Raw genomic sequence first — 12,247 nt, 5'->3', positions numbered from 1 at the left:
GGCCCTGTCCCCGGGACGAGACTCTGTTCACAGCCCTGGTATTCAGACGGCCCGAGGGGCCTGACCTTTCTCTGTTGAAGATGCGCTGCTTGATCTGGTGGATCTGCCCCAGCAGACGGGGAACAGAGGACCGACCGGGGCCCTGAGCCGCTAGTCACCCTTTGTCCCCAGCTGTCTCGTCTCGCTCAGAGGTCACACAAACCTCATTTTCCGTGTGCTCTGAGCTGTGCAGAAGGCCAGAGAGGGCGTGGGGCCTAGAGGCCTAACAGTCCTTCTGTCTCTGGAACTCCGGGTTCTCAGGATTAACTGCTAACGCACTTTCCTTCTCTGGCAGGGTCAGTGAATGAGCGCATTGTCTCCAAGGGAGAGGGGGTGTGTTTTACAGAGGGTCACACCGAAATCTTCAGAAGGAGCTGCATAGCTTTGTGAATGACGAAAATCCCAAGAAGCTCGTGCTAAGCGACTTGCTTAGTGCCGACAATGCCATTCTGGGAAAATGATTCTGATGATTTGAAGGAGCATTCACATCCCCAATCCAGTTGCCTGGGTGACAACTGTGTTCTTGTCCTGCCCAGTGCGTGTCCTGAGCCAAGGCTAGTTCTGAGTTTCGGCAAATTCCAACAAGAGTTCTGACAAACCCAGCTGTGAAGTGGCAGAGCCAAGATTCAGATGAATTCTCTTCCTCCAGTTTCCACGCTGCACCGGCAACCACCCCTCACCCCAACCCCGTGCCCTGTGCTGGGCCCGGGGCCTTCTGCCATCAGGGTGCCACATGCACGGACAGGGACAGGTAGGCCGTGTCAGGTGCGAGCTTCTGGCCATCTCTCTTGGCTCGCGTGATTTACTCTACCAGATCCTTCCAGACTGGGGTCTCTGGAAAGACAAGTGAGACACCCAGGTGGCCTGAGGCTTAGCTGCTCAGGCGGGAGTCAGGGTGGGCAGGCCTTGTGCGTTTAGAACTCGCTGGCTCACTTTGCCGGCAGGTTTCAGGCCCCGCTCGCCCCTCTTTGCAGCGTAAAAGCCCAAGAAGGGGAGACGTGAAGGGTTCTTTTCCAAGATGGGTTTTAATGGTCTTCCGGATGAGTTAATGTTGGAACCCCAGCCAGCTCATTGGGTTTAACTACATCCTTTGTCCATCTTATTCAGCAGAATAAGACAGCTCACGCTTCCTGAATGGCCGGAAGCAGCTCTTTGCGCTTCTGAATTCACACGCACCCTGGCGCCTCAGGTTCTGACACCTCCTCAAAGCTGGCTCTCACCCATCCCGTTTATCTTACGGAGGATCTCATCCACTTTATATCACAGAATCCTTGACCCAGAATCTTTATTCTCAAATTGCACTACTTAAAAGTTTATGTATACTGAAAAAGTATTTGTGTATCTAAATACATATAATGATATGTGTGTAATTAATATAGGCTTTAATAAATTGCAAGATTTTTGCGCAGAAATATGACACTGAATTACACGACCTTTTCCAAGCCCCACGATTCTGATTATATTCTTCATAACAACTCTCTGTGGTCAAGTTCTTCTTGTCTCTATTCAACGCAGAGGTGCAGAATTCATTTAAAAGGGCTACGAAATGCCCTCTGCCACCATACATGAACCCCCACCGCCTCCATCATTCGGGATAAGAAAACATCTCTGCTTCGTTCTTCTCTGCCATTCGGGAGAGGCCACTTCACCAGCCTCGCTGGCAAAGCAGCAGCAACGACAACAAGAACCCATTTAGTGTGAATATTCAGAGAGGGGTGTTGGAGGTGGAGGCAGCCTGAGATCACCATTCAGTGGCCTGCAGTACGGTGCGGGTGACCCCGTACGTGGAGATTTTAAATGGCCAGGTTAGATTCCATCCTGTTCCCTCAGCCCTGCAGGGCAGGGGCGGGGCCAGAGCCCTCCGGCAACCTTCTCCCTCGCCATGCTCACAGCCCCTGTGGCCTTCCGTGGAGGCGTAAAGGCAATCGGAGCAAAAGGCAAACACGCAAAAGGCAAACACGCAAAAGGGCAGTGGACTGTTGCCTGAGTTCCTCAACAGCCCTGGTTCGTGGCTTTCCGTGGGTCTGAGTGTTGTTTACTTCTCTCTGCCAATCACCTGCCTTCTCCAGTCCTGGCCCAGGGAGGCGTGGCTTTGGCTGCCAGAGAACTGGGTTTGCTACAAGTGCCCTTTGTTTTATTTTTACTGTACGAAGCACAAAGTGCCACGTAATTACCAGGCTCGCCTATTTATACTCCGAGGCTAAAGAAGACAAGGGCTGGCCCCTCTGCTTTGGTATTCCTATTTTTCCTATGGTGTTCCTGCTTTGCTAAACCCTTAGGTGCCAAGCTGTTATTTGCCAGAATAATGGTCTACATTTTGTTGTCTGATGTACCAATACCCTCTTCAGAATCCCTGAAGATGTTCGTAGTTTGGGGATCTGAAATAATACACAGAGGTGCTCTAGGACTTGGTGCAGAATTCACAACTACCCCCAAAGAGAAGCAGACCCCGAGCGACGCCTGCTGTACCCTCGGGGAGTGACTGTGGAGAATCTGAGAAGTCACTTTTTTCTGCAGAAAAGCCCTGAGTTGCTGAAAAGTAGGCGAAGAAAATGAAACTGCGTCCTTGGTTCCACCGTCCTCTCACGTGTAAACACCAAGCTGAATTGCACCTCAGAAACTGCACGGATTGCTACGTAGTATTTCCCATGCGATGTGTAAACGCCTGTGTTCCTGGTTTAACCTTCGCTGCGATGGGCACAGATTAGGCCTCTCTACCCCCTCGGGGCAAATGAGGAGCCCGAGACTCCGCACCATTGGGCGGCCCGTCCTGCACCTGCCACCAGGGAGCAGAACCAGGATGGGAAGCCGGGCCAGTGGGTTCTAAGATCTACATCCCTAATCCCCACATTACACCCTTTCCCCTTTGGGTCTGTTACAAAAATAATGAAACAAATTTTGACATCTGTACTTGGAACACAGACCTGCGTGAAGACCTCACTCCCTGGTCACGCGAGTCTGACACCGGAGGACACGGTCCTGGGACCAAAGCTATGGAGTTGCTACGTCTGGCGAGGGCTCTGAGATGAAACCAGTGGGTCAGGACCCGACGTCACGGACACGCAGGACAAGGATCCGGGAAAGACGCTGGCCCGCTGGCCCTCGCCTAGACAAAACTGAGCCCCAGTGTGTGGCAAAAATGGAGCCCGGCCCCTCGAACTAACAGTTCTGGAGCCCACTCTGGGTCAGCTCGCAAAGAGCATTTCTAGAGGCAACGCCGGCCACTCGGTGGGAGAGGCACCGCAGCAAAGAACGGACCACTTCGGTTTCATGCGTCTTCCTCTTTCCCTTAGTCACCATTACTGTCAGCAGCTGCTAATCATAATAAGGAAATTGTCTCGTGTTTTCAGGATTCCTGAGGACGAGGTCATTGTTACTAAATGGAAGGAAGTTGAGTGCTTGGAACTTCTGCGGCTCACTCGAGATTACACCAGTGAGTCACGTAGCCAGAGAGTGAGCGAGGCACTTCCTGGTTACAGGGCTGTCACCCGAGACTGGGGCGGCCCGAGTTCCACCACTGCCCCCAGACCCACAGGCTCTCTGTGGAGGCCAAGGGGCTTGTTCTTCGGGGTGACTGCCGCGGCCACTCCCCACGAAGCCACCAGCTTGGAGGAGGGTTTGTTCCTTGCCAGTTGCTAATTTGTTTGGACAAACCTTGCCTTAAAGGTGTACTGTTCCTGGAGAACAGAGGTTTTAAGTTCAGCAGCTGGAGTCGGGCCGTGAGCAGGCTCGGGGAGTGAGACGGCGTGACCCGCTGCCCTCTCAGTTCGGGCCAGCCCCGCCCACCAGGTTGCTACCTGGTGCGATGTCATCGGGCAGGAGGCCCTGTCACCTCTGACTCACACGGGGATCTCTGTCATCTGGGCATGAATGATTTCTATTATTGGCTCCTCGTAAAAGGAGATTGTATCTGCCGTCCCATGGAGTTTAGAGATGGATGCTACCTTTGTAGGGACCACTCCTAGCTCTAGAGTTTATTTGTCTGTCCGCTCCCAACCCTAAACTCGGCACCACCTCACTTCCTGTGTAGCGGCTGCCTCTCTCACCATTGTTGTCCTAAGCTTCGCTGGCACGAGCTTGGCCTTGCTGACTTATACTTGGAGAGCTTTCGGGAGACAGGCGGGAGGTGACCCCAGCGGGGCAGGGACAGCTGGCTTCCCGGCTGGGGCCTCTTAGTTCAGCAGATATTAATAGAGGGTTTCACTGCCCTCCGATGTCACCTTCTACTTCGGCTTCACAGAACTCTGCAGGGCCTCATGGGTAGGCAATGCTGCTGATTCCATTTAAACTTTTAATGACGTTGTCTAAGTTCTTCTGAACTTAGAATGAAGCCGGGGCTTCATTCTCCACCCTGCGCGGGTGCCACACCGTCCACTACTCGGTCTCAGGTGTGCTCCATCTCCTCGCCACCTACATCTCTCGCCTCCTCTGAAACACTGTTCAACTTCCTTCTGCAGACATCTTCTCTGCCTACAGTCCTTTCTGAGTCTATTGCCTACAGAGTCTAGAAACTGGACAAGAGATGAGAGTGAGTGTGGCTCGTGTGGCCCTTGTCATCCTTTCCATCGGCGGTCAGAGGGGCCACCCCCTTTCCTCCTCCCGCATAGGCCAGCGGTGTTCCACCTGCACACCTCAGGAATTTTTAACGCCTGTAGTCATGCCTGACCTTTCGGTCAGGGGCACTGACCCCTCTTCCCTTAGACTGTCAAATGAAACGAGGACAGCAGCCAACACAGCCACAGGCGCCCAGTGGGAATGCCCTTTCTGGAACAATAAATATAAAGGTCACACGATAGGGTTGCATCTCATTGGTCACGTTGCACAACGAGGTTGCATCTGATTGGTTATTTCTTGCTATCAGAAATCCTTATATACTAGGATAGGCATCTGATTTTTTTTTTAAGCCACTTTGGAACAAAAAGGGTAATTAGTTCCTAGTTTTAGTAAATTAATCAAAATTGTACCTAATGTTTTGTTGGATCGGTAAAAATATATATTTTGGGTATGCAGCAGAATTTTAGTAATTAGTTTACGTGTGCCCTGAGCTGAAAAAGGTTGAAAGGCACTAGGACCTGCCAACTTGCCCTCCTCCTTTCCTGTCGTGGGGGACTCACTGTCCCCTGTGGCGCTGGGTCCCGCCCTCCATGACAGCCCACGTCCTCATGCAGGAGGGACACAGCGGCTCCCCCACCCCACCGCCCACTGTCCCCTCCGCCTCCACCTAGAGGAATGTGGGTGCCCCCTCTGACCGCCTCCAAATGGAGACTTTGCTTCAAGGCATTTCTTCGCTACTTGAGGTGACTACCGTTCGCTTGTCTCCTTCCACTCCGCAGGTAGGCCGGCAAACGGGGCTTGTGCGCCCAACCGGCTTGCCGCCTGCCCCTGCCGGCGGCCGGGTTAGGTAACCGAGATAGAGACTGTGTGGACACGAAGCCCTTCTCTGAAAGTGGGGGCCACCCCTGTGCTGGAACCAACGCCCACAAAGCAGAGTGCTTTGTCTCATCTCTGCCGCATCCCCATGGCCTAGAAGGTCTGGGTGCTCCACGGAGGCTCAGTGAGAATTTGCCGGAGGCACCGGAGGAGGAAGGGTGGGTGGCCAGCGCACCTGTGGCCCCGTCTTGTCCTTCACCTGGCCTGACTCAGCCTTCCGTTCCCGTCGTGCCTGTGCCTTCGTGTCCCACAGACTCTGTCCTCCGGCTGTGTTCTTCCACTAAGCTCTTCCTCAAGTTCAAGGTCACTGAATTTCCGGATGGAGAAAAATCCCTGACATCAGCTGAACCCATTTTGGAAAGAGCAAGGTTAAGTTAGAGAATTTGGGGGGTGGGGGGTGGCAATAATAGTAAAAATGTGCGTATTTTTTCTTTGCTAGCCTATCTCATTGTGTCCATTTTGGAGCAAAAACTCTGGCAGGAAGAGATGATACCTCTTTTCATAGTCATTCTCACGACTCCTTACCTGGCATACCGCTTGGCACCCTTGGTTATGTTTGCTAAAACGCTGGCATTTTTTAAACTGAAATGTTGGCCTAGTTACTGGGGTTTGATTTCTAAGGAGTGATTCCCTTTCTACTTGGCTGGCTGTGCCCTTAGGATTGTTAATGTGCTAACCCTCCCCCTTCAGTTTGTGGCCATGAGACTTTATCCGAAAGGCCACTCTCCTGCCACACACAGGCCCTTCCACCCACGCCCGAGACAGTTCCCACGCCACCCGTGAGTGCTCGTGGATGTGGAACAAAACCAGCGCGGGCTGCTCGAGCGTTCTAGAAGAGAACAAACAGAATCCCTGCTGGGGCGGACGGCCCCCCCGATGACGAAAAGCTCCGTGAACCTGCGGTGTCTGGAATGTTCTGGCAGCAAAGCCTGGTTATCGCCTGGAGACTCAAAGGAGGTTTTTGAAATAGGAGGCGCAAGCGCCGCCGTGCCCAAAAATAACCCGGGGTGTGAGTTATTACCGTTCCCTTCGAGGGAATTTCACAACTGAGCCGAATCTGATAAAGGTAAAACCAGGGGACTCTGAATACACGGCCTTTCAGGGCAGTCCCGGCGCGGCCGCTTCTGTAAGCTGGTTCTGATGCCCAAGGGACTGGCGGTCCCTCCATCCGCGGGGGTCTGCTGCCGCCTTAGTGAGTAATAAAGAGAATACTTAGCCCTGCGCTCGCTCTCCCGCTCCCGCCCGGTTTGCTTACTGGAGCCCCCGGGCTCAGTCCTGACGGCCTCCCGTCCCTGTTCAGTGCCCCCACCCAGCCCCACAGCGCCCCCCTCACCATCCATCTGGGTCTCACACGCGGGGATCGTGGCAGGGAACCCTGATGAAGTATGTGTTACTAAATATCTAAATACATCTCTAAGCCTGTTTCAAACTGTAAGATATGTAAATAATACAGGCTTTATCTCCCATCCTAACGGCTTTCCCAAGCAACTTCGATGAAGCCCCGTTCTCCGGTTACCAAGCTGGCAAGGGCAGCTGAGACGGTGGAGATCAGAAGATTGATCTACACCATGTGATGGCAAGTTTTTTTAAAAAATGTAATCATATGTTTATAATTGCGTCAATATTTTTTATTTTAATTTTTTATTGTTATTCAATTACAGTTGTGTGCCTTTTCTCCCCATCCCTCCACCCCACCCCAGCTGAACCCCCCTCCCTCCCCCACCTCCACCCTCCCCCTTGATTTGGTCCATGTGTCCTTTATAGTAGTTCCTGTAATCCCCTCTCCTCACTGTCCCCTCCCCACTCCCCCCTGCCCATTGTTAGATTGTTCTTAACTTCAATGTCTCTGGTTATATTTTGTTTCCTTTTTTCTTCTATTTATTATGTTCCAGTTAAAGGTGAGATCATATGGTATTTGTCCCTTTGCAATAGCATGGATGGAACTGGAGAGCATTATGTTAAGTGAAATAAGCAAGTTTTTTTTAACTGTTGTTTTTTGCTTTGTTTTTGCATTCTAGTAGATGGATTTTGCTTATTTTTCATAAATCTCTGTCATTGTGTACTCAAAAGAGCCAACATTTATAACATCTATATTAAATACGTTCATCAGTCTGGGGGAACGGGCCTGACCGTGATGTGCTGGCGTGATGCAGTTGAAGGGACCCGGGAGGGCCAGGCCTGGACCCGCCTGGACCATGCGTGGGGTTGGACCGGGGCCCCGGGTCCGTGTCTTCTCCTGGATCCGGTTTCTCCTCATGACGGAGACGGCTGAATTAGGGGCTCTGTGTCCCCCGCAGGTGAATAGTCTCCCTCTCCATTTCAGGGCCTCTGGGGGGTGTGTTGTGGAAACACACTCCCAAGCTGGAATCCGGGAACTACGCCTACTTCCAGCCTCGTCTTGCTCACTTTCAAAATTCCCTTCAGAAGGAGGGTAAAATGAGGTTTATTTAGCTTATTCATCTTTTGTTATTCCAAAGGCACACCCAGCCATGGGGTCAGGGAGAAAAGGCTCAAACATTTGTAAACAATCACCGTGGTCCCTCGTGGGAAAGCCAGCTCAGCAGAGTCCTGAACAGGGCCCGGTGGCGGGGGCAGCCCCAGCCCCAGCGGCGGGGCTCCTCCCAGGGCCCCAGATCAGGACTCTCCGCGCCCTGGGCCTGCCGCGCCTCTCTTTCTTCTGCAGCAGCGTGTTATTCCTCAAGGCGAGCGGAGTGGACAGCGGAAATGCAGCTGACTCACTGATGCACATCTCCCCGTGCTGATTTTAGCACCCGGGGGCTGGTCACCACGCAGGGTGACGGGGAGACTCGACTCAGTAGCACAGCTGTGAAGGGCCACCTGGCAGACCGGTGCGCAGGCTGAGCCTGTGGCTAAGAGCAGCTTACAGTATTGGTAACAACAACAGCAACAAGAAAACACCTGGTTTGTACCCACCAGCCGGAAGGGTCAGGCTGTGAATGAGGGGCCGACGGGAGCCCAGGGACGTACGCACACCCTTGGAGGGTGTTTACTGATCTGGACGAACTCATATCTTTGTGGTTTTGGGGGGATGGAAAACAAAGCCCAGGGCTTGCCCAGCACCAGCACAGGGAGCTCACTAAGTGAGAGACGCGCCCTCTCTGAAACTGGGACACGGGAGGACTGTAGTGTCATTGTACGGGCAGACCAGAAACCAACCTGCCAAGAGGCGGGTCCCCGTGCTCGTGGCCTGGCGGTGCCAAGGCCGGTGGCAGATGCAAGTGGAAGCCCTTCGTAGGGGCCTCCTGCCCCAGGCCTGAAAGATCCTCAGTGAGACAAGCAGCGTATAGAAGTGTGTGTGCGCCGCACATGCCAGGGAACGGGACACCAAGGGGAAGAGGCGAAAGACAGGAGACAGAGAACTCAGCTCCTGTTTCCTCCGCTCCGGGGCAGGGGGTCAGGTGGTGGAACGGGCATGTGGGTTTGCTGTCATACAAATGAGGGAGGAGCAGGTCAGAGAGGTTAAGAAATTCACTCAAGTCACAAAGCATGGGAGTGACAGAATCGGGGATTCGAATCCAGGCTGCCTGGCTACAGGGGCTGAGAGGGCAGGTGCAGGAAAGCAGATGCCCGGGCTGATCGCAGGCTCCACCACGGGGTTCTACCGACGGCGAGCCCCCCATACCGCGTCCACCAGACCGGGCAGGAGCTCAGCGGCTTGGATACGGCCAGTACTCAGCACGTCTTTGGGGCCCGAGTCCAGCAGGCGTGTCGCTGCGTCCGCTCCCGACTGGAAGTCTCCACTCTGTGAGCATCACGTCCAAGGGGGAGTCTCGTGAGTGTGACTGCAGAGGTCACGTGGAGTGGTACTGACGTGGAGGTGGTCAGGGCTCACTCGGGAGCATCGCCGTGTCCACACCTGCACCTGCGGAAGTTCGGGGAACCTGCCCCTGTGTCCTGGCCACAAAGGGGCGGGGTCAGGTCCACGGAGCTCCGGCTGAGAGTCACTGAGCGGCCCTGCTCTAACGCCACCTCCCTCCTGGGTCCCAGCACAGTCCGCCCACGGGTGTGTGTGTCTGAGTGGGGGGTGGCACTTTTGTGGTCTCCCCGAGGTCAGGCTCTGTGACAGTGGAGTCGCAGGTCTCATGCCCATCCCCTTCATCCCTGAGCACGAGTCCCTGGTGCCCAGGACGCAAGGTGCTTTCTATGTTGGCAGCCATGGTAGGGAAGCTCCTCTACTCCAACCGCAGGGCTGCCGCTCAGGAAGGCCAGTGTCTAGTCGATCCTGCATGTGAGCGGCGGGGACTCCTGCGGTTCCATCGAGACAGAAGCAGGAGGTCGTGTCTTCCTGGCACCAGGCCGTGCATTCGCAATGCAGGGGCTGGAAGGCCGGGCCCTGGAGTCTGTGGATTCGAATCCTGAATTCGCCACATACCAGTGTGACGTCTTGGGGACGTAACTTGCCCATTCTGGTCCTCCCTTTCGTCACCTATGGAAGGGGGTCACCCTGGTAACTTCCTGACCGAGCGGCTGGAGGGTGTAACTGCCATGCAGACGAGGCCGGACATGGGCAGGCAGCCCCACTGATGGTCAGCGAACGTCCCCATCACCCGGAGGCTCTTCCCTTGGCCCAGGTGCCCGCTCCCCACATCTGCTTCTCACGTCAGCCTCCTCAGCTCAGGGAACATGTGCCCCCCGTCCAAAGGGGCGAACCTGCAAATCTAAATGTGACCCTTGGCCGCACACCCAGACCCGTGAGCCCACCCCGACACCGTGAAAGCTGGCCGCGTGCCTCCGCGCCCGGGCCCTGGTAAGTCCGCTCTAGCGGGGTTGCCGGACTCCGCAGCGCTTGTGACGGTCTTCTTGCTTCTCTCCTTGACCTTGGCCAGCCCTGGTACGGTGCGTAACACCTAAAAATACTGAACATCAAATACGTCTCCAATGAGCAGCTGCAGTCAGCAAAACAGGGTAACAACTGAGGCCAATTATGCCAAACAAACCCCTACGTGCACTTTTCCCTTGACTATCTGAGTAAGATTTTATTACTGCTGTGAAGACAGAGAGGCTGCACCTCCAGCTTCCTGTGGAGGGACGGGGGGTTCAGTCTGAGGAGGTCAGAGGACATGGGCAGAATCACCTGGTTTTTGTGGCACTCTCTCCAAATTTCTTTTCCTGTTTTCGAAAATCCACGATAAATGTAGGGAATTTCTGTTTTAATTTTTCTTTTAATTTCTGTTTGAACTGCTGTCTGGATATGTCACAAATCCTTCTGAAAAATCTCCACATGATTCTCGGGCTCACACTTGTGTGCCCACCACAGACTGGAAACGTGCAGGTCCCCACCTGCGTCCCTCCATCCGTGGGGGGTCCTGTTGCTGCTGCAGCCCCGCCCCCTGCCTTGGCCGCCTCCCACTTTTAGAAGCACGGTTATTACAGGTCCCCCACTGGGGCCTGCCCTCGCTGCCCCTCCGCCCTGGGAGGGTTTCGGCCGGGGATAATGACAAGGTGCCGATGCCCTCACCTCTGCGGCTCACCAGGAAGGGCGGGGGTGTCAACATGGGCCGTGTCTGGGGGGACCGGACGCTGGCTCCAGGCTACACACTGCGGCCTCTGAGGAGCTGCGTGTGGAGTCGCTGGCCGGGAGACCCTGGCATCTGAATCGGCGCCGGCTCAGGATGGCATTCGGTGCCTTTAAAAGCTTTGTGATCAGTTCTTTGGAGGAAGAACAGGACACAGAAGGGCAGAGAGGCCGGGGCGCCTTCTGGTTCTTTGTTCCCATCTGCGGCTCGTTACATGGTCTCCGGGTCCCCTTCTGATTTTAAGGCCCCATGAGTTTTGAAAAATCTACCAACAATATTCCGATTTTAGTTATTAATCTTTTAAAAGTAATTTTTGGTACCGAAGCACTCTTGTGGCATACTTAACTTCAGGGCCTTGAAATCAAGATGACTTAGCAAAGGAAAAGGGCTTAGATTATGCTGCAGTGCTCCGGGACGGCCTCGCTTCCTCTGCCAGATTCAAATTAAAATAAAAAACAGCAAAGGCTGTTATTCCTGTCAACCGGAAAATAAGTGTCCCGAAGACGGTGACCTCATGTGACAGGTGTGGACGCCTTGGCAAAAGGTCGGGTGGCCCACGCAGCCCCCTCGTCTTCCCAGAAGTCAGGGCCATAGCTGCGGGGGACAGGTCAGCACCAGCCCCCGCCCTGGGCTCCGTGGAGAGGCCTGCGAAGAGGAAGCCAGCTGGCAGCCATGCGTGGGCTTGGGAGGGTGGAGTGAGGGGAGGGAGGGTGGCGGGGGAGGAGGAGGAAGCGGTGACCAAGCGAGGGGGAGCAGTGTGGGGATGGGCAGGGCCCCGGGGCCTTCCGGGCTGCCTGACCCCCCCAGAGTGTTCTGGGAGGCAGGGGGGCCCAGGGAAAGACTGGCAGCTCCGTCCGTCCATCAACCCTCTGTCCTGCTCCCTCAGGCCCCCCTTTCCCGGCGCTGCCAGAACACACTTCCTTCTGAGATCTCGGCCACTCAGGCCCTCGCGTGCTGAATCCCAGGCGGGCGACGTGGCTGCCGAGGGCAGGGGCGAGCCCCCCAGGGCCGCCGGCCGAGTTCACCTGTTTTCGCCAAGTGAGTTACAAATAGTCCCATTTTTAAGTGCTTAAGAAATGTGTTAAAGGACACTATTTCGTGACTTGGGAAAAATACATGGCACTCCGATTGCAGGGTCCCTAAGTGACATTTCACGAAGCCTCGGGCGTGCCTTTCCACGTCAGAGCGGCGTCCAAGCCGGTGGCTGGCTCTCCGTAGCTGGCCCTCCATGGAGGGGCTGC

Source organism: Desmodus rotundus, chromosome 9, assembly GCF_022682495.2.
Source record: "Desmodus rotundus isolate HL8 chromosome 9, HLdesRot8A.1, whole genome shotgun sequence".
In the NCBI taxonomy this organism is placed as follows: domain Eukaryota; kingdom Metazoa; phylum Chordata; class Mammalia; order Chiroptera; family Phyllostomidae; genus Desmodus; species Desmodus rotundus.
Note: the sequence above shows the minus strand (reverse complement) of the source record.